Here is a 14,300-nt window from a genome sequence, read left to right as displayed (position 1 = left end):
GTACGAGATAGATAACTTTTCGACGAGTGGAGCGAGAAAAGAAAAAAAAAAGATTTCTCTCTAGCTACTCGTGTGTGAGAACAAAATGTGAATTTGAGTGTCGGAGGAGGATCTCTCCAGCTGACTACATTGTCGTAATAGTCATGCTCCAGTGTCACATCAATTGATTTACGTGCCAGCGATGAGGCTCGTCTCGCTCGGTTTTGCTCCTGCACTAAGCCTCGTGTGTGTGTGTGTGTGTGTTATTAAATATGGCCCTAATTCTTTATCTTCTTTTTTTTTCTCTAAGTCCAGCAATACATTGGCATTATATCTTCCTCGTTTTTGGGTTAGCTTTTTTTTTCATTCTTTTATTTTTGTGTGACAAAAAAAGTCACACCACAAAGCTGCAAATTATAGGGGAAGAAAGTTGAAACAAGATAACATTGAAAAATAAATAATAAAAAAAAAAGGAGCAGTGCTTGAAACATGGTCGTAGGGTAATAAGTAATGACAACCACAAAGATGCTTAATAACCTTTAATGCAACTTATTCCATCGGGCAAAGAAGAAAATGGAAAAGTTTGTTGTATATTGTTGAACAATATGTGTACTTTACATATAATACACGACAGTTTTGTTACTATAAATTATTCACTGTGTCTTCTTGTTTAAGCTTACTAATACTGCTTTTTGTATCCTGTGTTGTTGTTGTTCAACTTGATAAGTAAACCTTGGTGCTTACATTTGTTTTTCTATTATTAAAAAAAAAGTTCTTAACCACAAGATTAAAATTTCTGTTCTGTCAAAATAATTTTACGTTAATCTGTTCTTCGTATTCAGGAAACAAAGAATCAGTAGGTTATTTGTTGCGAGATGGCGTGAAGAGGATCAGGCTCAGGCACGTATTTAGATTTTTTATTTATTTATTGGAGAGTTGCAAACTTTGAGGAGGACGGGAGATCTAATACTACAAACCATTATGTCTGTGTGGTATAGTACGGGTATTATTCTGCACTCGAAAAGACGATAAGTAATTGTAAAATACTTCCACTTATATTTTCAGGAAAAAATGACAGAACTAATTGTTTTTATAACAGAAAGAGTACAGATGAAGTGTAAGATCAAATTTTCATGCTACATCAATCATTTCCTTGTTAAACAAGTATAGTATTGCTGAGAAAGTATACAAATGTATGTGGAGTTAGGAGGTTTGTGGGTCCGATGGATCTTAACATGATTGAGCTTGTACGAAATTTATTCGACAATCAAGTAAGGAAATTTTACCTCCACCATCTACACATGCTGAACGTGTCATTGTGCTTTAAGAGGAATGACTAAAAATAACGCTGCAAACTGTGCAGGACCTGTTTCAATCTTTCCCAAGTTGCTACTGTACTGGTCGCGAAAGGTATCCCAACACCTTATTAAATACAAATTATGGCTTTCTACAAGATATTTCAGTTTCAATGTCTATATATACTGTGCTGTTTCGCGTATCATATCAAGTATACTCGGCTGTTTATGAAGAGAGCTCGAATATCATTGGTTTTTATGTTTGCAGATCAATTAAAGGACTGTTCGTAGCAATCTACTGACTAGCTCGGAAATCTTCTTTTAATTGATCTACTGTTTTAATGTAACTATCTTGATTTGTTTGTGAATTATAACTGTGAGTCGTCTACGAGACATTCTATTCAAAGAGCTCTCTCTCGTCTCGTCCCGTGAGCAAATCTTAGTAACCGTAACTATGCCCTTATTTGCGGATAGTGTACAATTCTGACTTTACAGATAACCCCATCTTTAGTAATAATTAAATAGTGTGTGTCATCAGATTTTTCCTTAAAAAGCAGTCTCCTAGAACCACCAAAATTTGTATACATAGATTTTTACCAAATTTAGTCACATTCAAAACTTTTTTTTTCGATTTTCGACTCGAAAGTATTGAAGAAAGTAATTTTTTTAAATGGATATTTCTATTTGTTTATAAGAGCACCTTACCTATAAGCAACTACACATTACATATTTGCTATGCGGACTTACATAACAGCAAAGGATAAATACTCGTGCAATTGAATGATTGTGGAGGGACATTTCTTTCTTAAAGAGCTTCTTCTTTCTCTCATTTTTATCCAGATTTTGAATTGAAACCCAGCAACGATGGATGCTTACAGCTAGTTGCTTATAAATATTTGTTTCTCCTCTATCCTTCATTTTATACGTACTTGCGAAAGGATGTTTTTCTTGCAAAAACTTACAAAAAAAAGAAGAAGAAGAGGAAAGCTAAATCTTCTCTATGTAAACGAAACTTCTTCCTTTTAATATAAATCGAGAAAAAGAAAAAAGTAAAAAAAAAGCAAAAAAATCTGTTGTCTAAATGTGAAGTTTATTTTTCTACTTTTAGCTTTAATATTTTTTCTTCCTGTTTGAAAAGAAAGAGATGTAGTGAAGAGAAAACAAAAGTAGAAGAACTTTTTTGCTGTTGTTGTTATGATGTAAGAACCATAGAAGTATCAAAAAAGAAACGAAAGAGATAAGAAGAACTGGAGGTTTTTTTAGCGGATGAAGGCAGGTGTTAGAATGAAACAAGAAGAAGATGGGGGCACTCAACATAATGAACAAGTTAGGGCGTCAATCTTTGAATTGTGTCATTCAGTGTTGGAAGAAACAGAAAGGTTATAGAGAGAGAGATATGGATTGGGAAAGAAAGAAAAAGAAAACATATTTGAAAAGTTTGGAAAAAGAGATAAAGGAAAAAGAAGAGAAATTGAGGAGGCAGGAGTGGATGAAGACAAAAGTGAAAAGGTCAAACTTTGTAATGTAAAGAATTCGAAACTTTTTTTTAATACATCTTTTTTTCTTCTTTTCGTGAAATGCAGATTTATGTCGGAGAGGAAACATTTATGTGTGAAGTCAGTCAAGGTACCAACAAAAGTAATAGACAGATTTTCTGATGACTTATATGCAAGGTGAAGAAGCGTAGTTTCTAAAATGTTTGAAGTTTAGAAGAATTAACACATATGAAACTACGGTAGGTCTCCTGAACTACACTGAGAAAAATACGTTCTCCGGACAACGGTATATTGTACAAATATATGGAATCCACCTGCTTACCACAGTAATCAGTACAGAGCATACGTTATCCGTATGCTACATAGGCACTGCTCTTAGAGGTTACATCATGCCGTTACAGGATGTCTGATATCTAACAGTCTTCCTTATATTACATACATATATGTATGTTACCTTTGTCAGCTATATGTTATATACGTCCCTTTGTTTGTGAGATCCTGACTGCCTGTATTGTTTCATACGGAAAGTACGTATAGATGGAACACTTATACAGAAGGTATTATAAAACATGCGTTTTCAGTTATACGTTTGCTGTACGTTAAGTCCAAAAACTACAGGATTTACAAATGTAACATACGATTTTACATACGCCACATACAACTTTTTTTTCTCAGTGTATGCAAATTCAATACTGAAATAGTAAGTAGAACTATAACACTTCCGCTTGAACACTTCCGGATGGGAACTGTTCTTTTCATTTTATTTCACGTGCAAGCTAGCCGAAGGTTAGCACCCATTAAAATGTTACGCCTTTTGGTGGAAACTGATGTGCATTAAGTGGGAATAACTTGTTAAGTGTATTTGGACTATGACTTTGACGTCTTTAACGTTGCACTGGCGAGAAAGGAATAGAATAAAGACACTAATGAATTATTTAATTTAGATATGACATCAAGTAGAATGTAATTTTTATTCAAATAATCAGATCTTGTTAAACAGATTAAATTCAGTCATAGATCTTAAAGTTACGTTCGGTACGAAACTAATATTTAATAACCATGTCGTGAACATAGTTAACGAATTTCTTAAGATATTAGGGTTCATAGTTAGAACTGGAAAGGAGTGTAACAATATTACCACACTAACAAAAAATGTATTACCCTCATGTCCGATCAAAACTTGGAATATGCTGCTGTTATCTGGAATCCATCGCAACAGCAATACCGACACCAACTGGAAACAGTCCAATCTAAATTTATCAAATACTTGGCATATAAGAGAACTGGAATTTATCCGCCTTACATTATTAGACAACTTCTGTATTCCTACACTTGAACAAAGGCGAAATATGATAGATCTGATTTTTCTCCATAAAATAACACAAAACGAATTTTATATAGATCTGATATCGACACTAAATTTTCATGTCCCAACACTTAAAATTCTACCCTGTTCTGTTGCAAAAAAGCAAGGACAAACGTATTTTTAGTCACCGACCTGGAAAATATGCTCGTCTTATAACAAAAATATGTATCGAACACAATGAAATTGACATCTGTAATATGAAGTATAATATGTTTAAGAAAATTATTGTAAATTTATTATAGTGCACCAACACTATAATTGGGCTTATGCCTATTGTGTTGTTCACAAATAAATAAAATAATAAATAAATAAACATGATAATGAACATGAAGTGCAGGGCCACAAGACAAAACTAGGAAGCTGTTAGAATAACGAATTAACTTATCGTCTATCCAGGAGCTACTCTAGATGTGATGGAGACAAGGAGAAGCCATGTTAGCACATTCAGCAAAAAGCCTGCAACATGAGCTTGTAAGTTTATTGTGAAACGATGAAGTGTTTTGCTCTAAATTAAGTGTGCACGGGAGGACACCGAGGTTTCTCCTGGCGTGCCACTTAGACGTTATGTTGATTCCCTGCGCTGTTAGGTGTAGTTTTACAATAAATTTACATGCTCATGTTGCAGGTTTTTTGCTCCGGACTGTACAATGTACGGAGAAGGATGAGGGGCTTCATAGGCAAGAACTGCCCTAGAATCTGTGTAATCAGGAGGCATTTGATATCTGTAAAAAGTAAATAATATTGAGAGCGGAGTATCTAAGTGCGAGTTTGGCAAATTGTACGGTATAAGCGATTTCATTACCACCAATAAAATGGAATGCCTGGAGTCAAATCTGTTGGTTATATACCTCGTTCAAAGAGTCTTAAAATACAGAGTAAGGATGGAAATACTTAATCCATACCAGAAAACTGTATCTCGCTATCTCTTACCTTTTTCGCTCTATGAATTTCTGCAACTTCTGGTTTTAGTATAGAGATGTGGGTGGAGACGGAATATATTCATCGATTCTTCCGCCTCCTCCCTAGAAAGAAGAAACGCTTCTCGCTATCTGTTACCGTTTCCGTTCTGTGATGATAACGTTGAAATGGAAAGTGGTCGATTTGTACACTCATGTCGAAAATTATTGTCGCGTGTCTATAAATATGTTGTTGTAGGAATATAATTTGATAACGAATTCCTCCGGTATTTCTTATATTGTTAGTATGTGTATAATCGGCATAGATATGTATGTGGCAAATTTCACGTCAAAAGAGCAGTAAATAACAACAATAAAACGAAAATAAAACTTTCTTGTCCATTTAGCACTATTTTGTTTTACTCATTCTAATTTTCGTATTTATAATTCTTTTCCTATGAAATTTACCACAAATATACATTTCCCGACTATACACATAATATCAGTATTAAAAGTACCCTGCAAAATCATTATCAAATTATATCCTTGCAAGAAGATAGTTATAGATATGCGACAATCATTTTGGACATGAGTGTACCTCTTCTGATTTCAGTAGAGGATTAATGGAAGAAAATACCTTTTTAGACGTATTGTTTTTGCTCTGTTACCTACTGACTGACTGACTGACTGACTGATAAACGGACATAAGACTCTCCATGCTTTTGCATAGTATAGTTCGGAAGCTTAAAAGGATGAAAAGAAGCTGATTAGGAAATAAATAATTCGAAAAGAAATAGCGTTATTAGGGACGTGATAGAAGTTATGGTAGAAGATAAAAGAGAGAGGGAGAGGAAAGAAGTTTGCAATTGGTACACAAGATTGAAGATAACAATTATGCTAAAACGAAGAGTTTAGCAATGATGTATAGTACACAGAGTTCTGAATTTGTACCAAGTAAGCAGCCAAATGATGTCTAAATACCAACGGTGTTAATGAAATCGAGTATGTAATTGTTTTCAGTGAGCATTGTACACATTTAGAAATAAATATTGTTATTGACAAAGGATATAAAATGTTATCTAGGCAGTCATATTTGTTCAGATGTATCACAGTTTTTATGTTAAGAATGCTAACGTGGATAAACAGTTCCAATTCCTTCTTCGCTATTGGGATACTCTGCATTAAAGTCCAGCATCTGATTATCTTGTCTTAAGAGGTTTTCTCAGTTTTTTTTCTATTTTCATCATAATAATTATGGAATGATAAGCCCCGACGTGTATTTTTTTTTCAGAGTTCCTTCCTACATGTTATTACAATCATGCTGGTGGGCCTCCTTATAACATTGTAATGTTAGTACGAATGCCTGTCACTCCACACGATAACACTTGAACAAAAGTGAATTTTTGAATTATGACTTTTTTTTTTTTTTTTGCAATAGATAGAGCAATTATCTCAGTCGAGTTCATTAATGGAGCCAATCCGTTATCTTCATTGGTAACAGTGACCATAACAGGATGGTTTCCCATATCCCACTTTCTACCATTGGAAAAAATGTGTTTGATTGTATTATTATTGTTACCATTCTTCTTCTTCTTCTTCTTCTTCTTCTTCTTATTATTATTATTATTATTATTATTATTATTATTATTATTATTATTATTATTATTATTATTATTATTAAGTATTCTGCCTTTTGGCAGGTACTGGAACTAATGATTTTCTTTCTTCTTAATTTTCAGTTTTGGTCTGGAAATGTTTCTTCCGTGTTTCTCGATTTTCAGCTTCCTCTTTTAACCTCTAATATTTTCTTCTATTTTTGAAATCATCAATCCCTTGTGTTCTTCTTCTCCCTACTCCTCGCTTTTCTCCCATCTTTCCTTCTATGGCGGTATGAAGAAGACAATTTCTTCGCAAAGATGTGTCCAATCCAGTTGGCCTTTCTCCAAAGGATGGTGGCTAAAAGCGTCCTCTTCTCTCCTATCAGTTTTAAAACATCTTCATTTGTTACTTTTTTTCCATTTTATCTTCTCCATCTTCCTCCAACACCACATTTCGAAGCCCTCTAAATATTTCTTCTCTAACTTTCATAACGTCCAAGTCTCTGAACCATACAGTCCAATACCCCATATACTGTATAGCACTTGACCAATTTCTTTCTTAGTGCAATATTAAGGCTGCTACTTAAGAGGGACCTTTTCTTGTTGAATGTTTCTTTGGCTATAGCAATTCTCGATCTGATCTCTTTGGTGAAGTACGCGTCTTTCGTCAAAGTATGATTGTAGAGAATGCTAAAATTTACAAATCGCTTCGCTAGATATAGCCAAATATTCTCCAACAGTTGGCATCTACCGGACAAAATCGATTGTTCTAGGCGTGATATTTAGAAGAAGGGATTTAGTTAAATATATTATCTATCTGTATATATATATATATATATATATATATATATATATATATATATATATATATATATGTGTGTGTGTGTGTGTGTGTGTGTGTAATATACCTGGCGTTCTAAACCTGGCGCCCACAGACAAGAGAGCGCTATTCTTCAGGTCAAAATAAAGCGAAAATCCTATATAACGGTACATCCTACGGGACCACCTACTATAGTCGCTCTGGGGAATCAAAATTTCACTATGTGCCAACGTCGCCGATGGAACCATTGGCATTGCTCTACGAACCCATCAAGCAATTACATTGATTGTTACGATAGTAAGTGGTGCAAGTGTCAACGTCTGTGGATTTAACTTCTATTAGAAAAATAATCAATGTAACTATTTGTTTGGATTGGTAGATTTTCTGCGTGGTTCTTTCTGTGACGTTGTCACAGATTGCAGTTTGCATCTCTAGACGAAGATCCGAAAGATGTACAATTACATATATTTTTCGCTTTATTATGACTTGTAGAATAGTGCTATGTAGTCCGTTGGCGCTATTTTTAGAACACCCTATATATATACATATATATATATATATATATATATATATATATACTTGTTTATATATGCTAGTCACTTCCAGTGGCCGATGTATGACGTATGAGCATAATTTTACGATCTGACAAAACTTCAGTAAGAAACTGGTAGAGTAAAGAAGGGAAGGAAAGACAACGAGAAAGGAGAATTAAATGAACAAATCTTGGCAGTGTACGAGTAATCGTGGATCCACGAGTGACATAGCTACAAAACCATCAATTACATCATCAATTTTCTTGGTTTCCTGTCCCACGTAGCTTTACAACGCCAGGTCTCTTGTCTGCTCCTTGTTCTTTATGTGTGAGTTCCTGTAAAAAGGAGCAGCAAATTGCGATAGCATAGAGGTTTTCGTTTGAGACGACTTATTTATGCTATGTTTCCTTTTCTATAACAAAGATACAAATATTGAATGAAATCATGAAACGGAAGTCGAAATAAAACTTTTTTGAAACACATCATAATTAGAAATAAATTCAGGAAGAAGTTCGAGAGCAAAATTTTCTTCATAGAAAAGAAATTTTCTCCGAATAAGTTTTAAAGCTTTCAATTACATGATCCTGTTATCTAGAATACATACAAGAAAAAAAAATACCCACCCCACTCCAAAGAGTTAATCCGTATTTCTTCTTTGGTGAAAATGTTTAGATTCAGCACTGATATAGTACTTTTCATTCAAACTTTTACTTGTTCTGAACACGAAGGAAATTCTAAATAATAATAATAATAATAATAATAATAATAATAATAATAATAATAATAATAATAATAATAATAATAATAATAATAAAGCTCCGTTTGTACATGTGCGAGAAATGGTCGGGAAGAGCAAGGTCAGTCCTGTGGCGTTGTATGGAGTACTTCAGTAGACAGTGAGAAGTGGAAGGAGGTTGTGTTGCAATTCACTTGTCCGGTATTGAAAATTAACACTCGAATAGGAAAACCCGCCAAATGTGAAATGTGTGCGGTAATACGATATGTGAGTGCGAAAAAAAAACTTTCGGTATCTGGAATTTGTCGCGAACTGTGTGGTGTTTACGGACCAAACGTGATGAGTGAAGGTGTAGTACGTGAATGGTGTTACATGTTTCAAGATGGACGAACTGACGTGCACGATGCGGCAAGAAGTAGAAGGAACTCCACTGGGATGTTTTGATCATCCTCCCATAGCCCAGATTTGGAGCAGTGCGACTACAATCTCTTCAGGCATACACGAAACAATGGCTTGCGTTGCACTACTTCGACAATAACAATACGCTTCACAATGCTGTTAGCGGGTGGCTTCATTCCCAGGCAGGAGATGTTTTTACAAAAGGAATTTCAAACGTTGTAAAACATTGTGACAAGTGCCTCAATTTAAATGGTGAATATGTTGAAAAATTGTTATTATTATACAGTGTTGTACTTTTCAAATGTGTATAATAAAAGTTCTGTATCTGCGAGTGTATGGCATTGACAACCAAACGGCACTCTTTTTTTCCTTTTTTTTTTTTTATTTTGGTCGAATTAACCTCGTATATTGAAATAAAATACAGGAGTAGTATTCACAGAGAGATTGATCCGTTTCGAAAGTCAGTTTTACCATGAGTATATCAAATTTTGGTTCATATTTTAAAAATTATATTGAAAACTAATTTCCAGTATCCAATAATGAAGTGACCGCGGAAATGCTCCTTTTATGCTAGGGGAGAATAAGATTTAAATGCATATAACACCAGAAATTTGAATATTCTCGTAAAATTGTCTCCTTTCATCTTTTAGAAGCAAAAGTTTCTGAAACTCTGCATTACATATTCGCTAATTTTTAATGAGAAATTTATATACTTGTTATGTGGTCCTCCATCTTAAGGGAATACTTATATTGGACATATTCTGTATAAAGAATCCGAAATTTAAATATTACAGAAATCTTCCCTTTTACCTTTAAAAGTTAAATATTCGAAAATGCTGAAACATAGATTTAGTTAATTAGGAGTTTGTATTCCGAGTTTTATGTCCCTAACTTCATTATTTTGTAAGATACTCTTTTCTTATGAAACAAATTAACTCTTTACCGCCTTCTGTTAGGATACATACTTATATATATATATATATATATATATATATATATATATATATATATATATATATATATATATATATATATATATATAATATTACCTTATACTTTTATGATGAAACTCGCTTACTGCCCCTCTGGTGCTTGGAGTCCCGGGTTCGATTCCAGCCCCCGCCCTCGCCAAGTGAACTTTGTGGTGGACAAACACCGTGTGCGTAGGTTTTCTCGGGGTTCTCCCGTTTCCTACCACTTTCCTCATTCCATCATTTCATTCATTACTCATCATCACCGTCTCCTTTAGTCTAACCGGCATAACCGTGGGACGTAAAAGTCAAAGATTTCATTTCATTTGTCACTTTCTGCCAAAATTTCACGTATTGGTATGCACGTATAGTGTGCCCTGTGCGTTAATCAGTGAGCAACTTTTACACTTTTATATAATAGTATACATATCAACAGCAGAAAACAAAATGTATACCTCTAAAGAATTTCACATCTTTGAAAGCGAATAGTAAGATCTTGATCGCTTCGTAATAATAGTCTGTTGCAGATGAATAGTGCGGTAAGTTAAAGCTGGGCATTTACAACAGGCAAAAATAAAACATTCGTATGACTGATTGATGGATGCAAAATAATGGTTATAAATTCTTAACCTCTCTATTTCCGAGAGACCTGGACCATGACAGGATGCGAAGACGATGCTGTTAACAAGTGTACAGAGCATCACATAAGATTACCTCGCAAAAGCAGATCCTTCTCTATTACACTATTGAGCTACTGAGAGACTAGAGTGAGAGAATTACACCAGAGATCCCAACATTCAAACAAATACATATACCTAGGTATAAAGAAATATAACAGAAAAAATGTAAATATGAAATAGACAGCGAACTGGCGATAGCTCAACCCAATTCTCTTTGAGATTGTAACGTGAACACCGAAATTTATAACACTACAGTGCGTTGATGCTCTATCAGAGACACGTCAGGGTGTTTCCTTTCTTTTTCTTCTTTTTTTTTTCAAAATCTCCTTCAATCCTCATCGGGACTTGACACTAATGTGCGATTTATTTCATCTTCTTCCCCCCACCCCTCTTTCTGTTTCCCTTTTTCTCTCTGATGCTGAATAAAACATTTCGTGCAAAGTCGAAACCACTTTTCATCAGCTCTGACAGTTTCGAGCGCTAGTTTAAGCTGAGGTTACTGAAAATGGATTGGAGAACGTCAAGTTACCTCTGGCCGCTTCTTCCATTTCTGACCTCGTGGGCAAAGTAAAAGACAGGGGCTGTATAATAACAAATAGGTTTGCGAGCTCATAGCAGGGAACACCAGCTATCCAATAAGTCAGTGGTTATACCAGGTAATGTGATTTTGGATGTATGCCATTCAATTAATGTTCATTTACGTACAGTTCTGACTAACTTTACTTCTTTGATACGTGATATGTGGTTTGGTTATTTTCTGATGTTTTACTGTTTTTTATCAAGTATAGTTTAATACAAAATCTTCACTTACAAGGAGCCAATATAAAGTTTTAGAGGCAACTTTAGGGAATGTGGATTTAGTTTAAATCAACTGCGTCTAATTATTACCTACATTATTTTTGCTTTCTACTGGGGGGCGCGGTGGCTCAGTGGTAGAGCGTTCACCTCCGGTGCTTGGTTCGATCCCAGCTCGCACCGTGTGGACTTTGTGTTGGACAAACACCGTGCTCGTGGGTTTTCTCGGGGTTCTCCCGTTTCCTCCCATTTTCTTCATTCCACCATTTCACTTATCTCATCACCGTCTCCTTTAGCCTAACCGGCATAATCGTGGGACGTAAAACTTAGATTTCATTTCATTTTTTTCGTTTCTGCCCTATACACATTGAATATTTCATGGCGTGGAAGGTCCGGGTTTGATTCCCGGCGGGAGCTCATGTGGTTCGGATTCCACGTTATCAGTAGGTCCACGTCTCGCTGCTGAACGTGACGTTAAATTCAAAATCAACTCAACTCAACTTTGAATACTTCAGAAGTTCAGGTATATTTTGAAGACTATTAGGGCAGTTCCTATTAACCACTGTTAGCATACATTCTAGACATTTTTGTTCACTGCTACAACACTTCTGGCCAGTGGCATAACTAAAGGCTTGGGGGTCTTTCCGCAGACAGCGTGGAGTGGGGCCCCTGATGGCTTGGGTCTCCACCGCAATGCGGGGTCTGCAGGGCCCTTATTTATGCCCCTGGTTCAGGCCAGTTTTGGAAGTGTTAAACGATGACCAAAGTCATTTCTAAAAAAAAAAAAACCAAACTGATTTTTTTCCCCGTTGTATATACTTCTACATCAAAATAAAATCTGGTAAAGCAAATCACTTCCAATAAATAATAGCGTTACAGTTTCTTCAATGTATTTATTAAATCTAATTTGCTTTTTTAAAGATTTTATTTTGAATGAAGGCAAACCAGTTTCAAAGTTAGGATGAACAACATTCAGATATGTACTCGAATAGATATCTCTCGTGCTTTTAGTATGCGTACTCCTTTGTTTGATCCCCTTTAGTATAAACAGAATTGACTCTGTCAATACTGTAAAAAGCAGTCGTGGAAGAATTTAAATTAACAAGTCTACAAAAGCGTCAAATAAGAACGATAGGATCTAATATGTTGACCTCATATTTCTCAACTAAAAGTATATCCTTTATGAACTAGAAAGCCAAGGAGTTGAGTTTAATAAACCAAACTTTTCTGAAGTTCAGTCCAGTTTTTCTGACAGGATAGGAACCAATTGAGGAAAGAAAAACTTTGCATCTTTAATGAACGTTTGAGAATCTTATCCGTAGACTTCATTAGATATTGACCTTTTAATTAATCGTTTCTACTATAAATTTTCCATCTTTTTGATGTACAAGATCACAGTCGCTAGGATTCTAATGTTAATATATAGGCGCAGTCCATCTATCACTATGTTGATTATAAATATACGTAGTTTTAACCAGTGTGAACTTATAGCTCAAAGAAGTTATAGCCCTATTTTCCTATTCTTTGATCCACCACCTATGTGCATGACCTAATGAGGTTAAAGCTGTGAAACATGCTCGATATTGCACATGGATCCTAAAAGGATGAAAAATATAAATTTAGAAAAAATTAGAAGACATAAGTATTCGTTGCCTTTCCTTCTATAAAATCTAATATTAGTTTCAGTTAGTACTTTTATTGAAAGTAGTTCCTCCGTATGTATACACAGAATAAAGTAGACTATTTATCTTATAACGCACTTGGAACATTTAATCTAATAGATTCTAAAAAGCTGAAATTTTATACGATACAATTACTTTCAATCAAATAACTAACTAACTCTATAGCCTGTGGAATCCGGAGGGTCAATGGCGCGTTCACAAAAGCTCTCCACTGACTTCTGTACTTAGCCAACTGGATCCAGTTTCTACTTTGTATTCCTATTTCTGCGAGATCTATCTTAATGTTGTTCTTCCATCTGCGCTTAGGTCTTCCTAATGGTCGTATTCCGATTGGTCTTCCAGTTAAGACTTTGAAAGCGTTCCTACTTTCTTCCATTCTGGCTACATGACCTGCCCACCTAAGCCTCTGTGAATGTTTCTGTGCATTTTTTTTTTTTTTTTTTTTTTTTTTTTTTTTTTTACAGGATGAGTTTGTTAACCTCACACAAACCCACAAGCTGGAGGACCACTCCTTGTCGTCTGCCCGCGACTGCTTATTCAGTATATTCGCAGCTAACCTCTACATGTAGAGGCCTTATCTACTCAATCAAATAAATTCGTCTACTTATTCCAGAGCTTTCCAAGTAATAAACTGAAACTATGCTGTGCTTTCAAAGCTTTCGCTATTCATTACTTGAAGAAATATCTCTTAGTAGTTTGGCTTTTGTTTCTATTGTTGTCACGGTTTTACAAGATAATTAAGTCATCCTATTTTAACTCTTTCCTTATGTACTTAATGTGTTCTTTGTTAATGAAGTTTTTCTAACTCTAACGCTATTAGACTTTCTTGCGTATATACCATAATTCAAGAGAGAGAACATTTTGTATACTTTTTATATATAAGAATTTCTTTTAATTCTAAAAAAGGATAACGTTTTTCCAGTCGCTTAACTTTTTCTCGTTCTTTTTTTTTTTTTTTTTTTTTTTTTTTTGGTCAAATGAATTTGTGTAAAAGCAGATTTTTCTGTGTACTTAAAAAAGGAAAAAAAGACCTTTAAGTTTATATGTATTTGTT

The sequence above is a fragment of the Thermobia domestica genome, chromosome 9, assembly GCF_964235325.1.
Source record: "Thermobia domestica chromosome 9, izTheDome1.hap1.1, whole genome shotgun sequence".
In the NCBI taxonomy this organism is placed as follows: Eukaryota; Metazoa; Arthropoda; class Insecta; order Zygentoma; family Lepismatidae; genus Thermobia; species Thermobia domestica.
The sequence above is the reverse complement of the archived record's forward strand: the minus strand, read 5'-3'. Positions refer to the sequence as shown.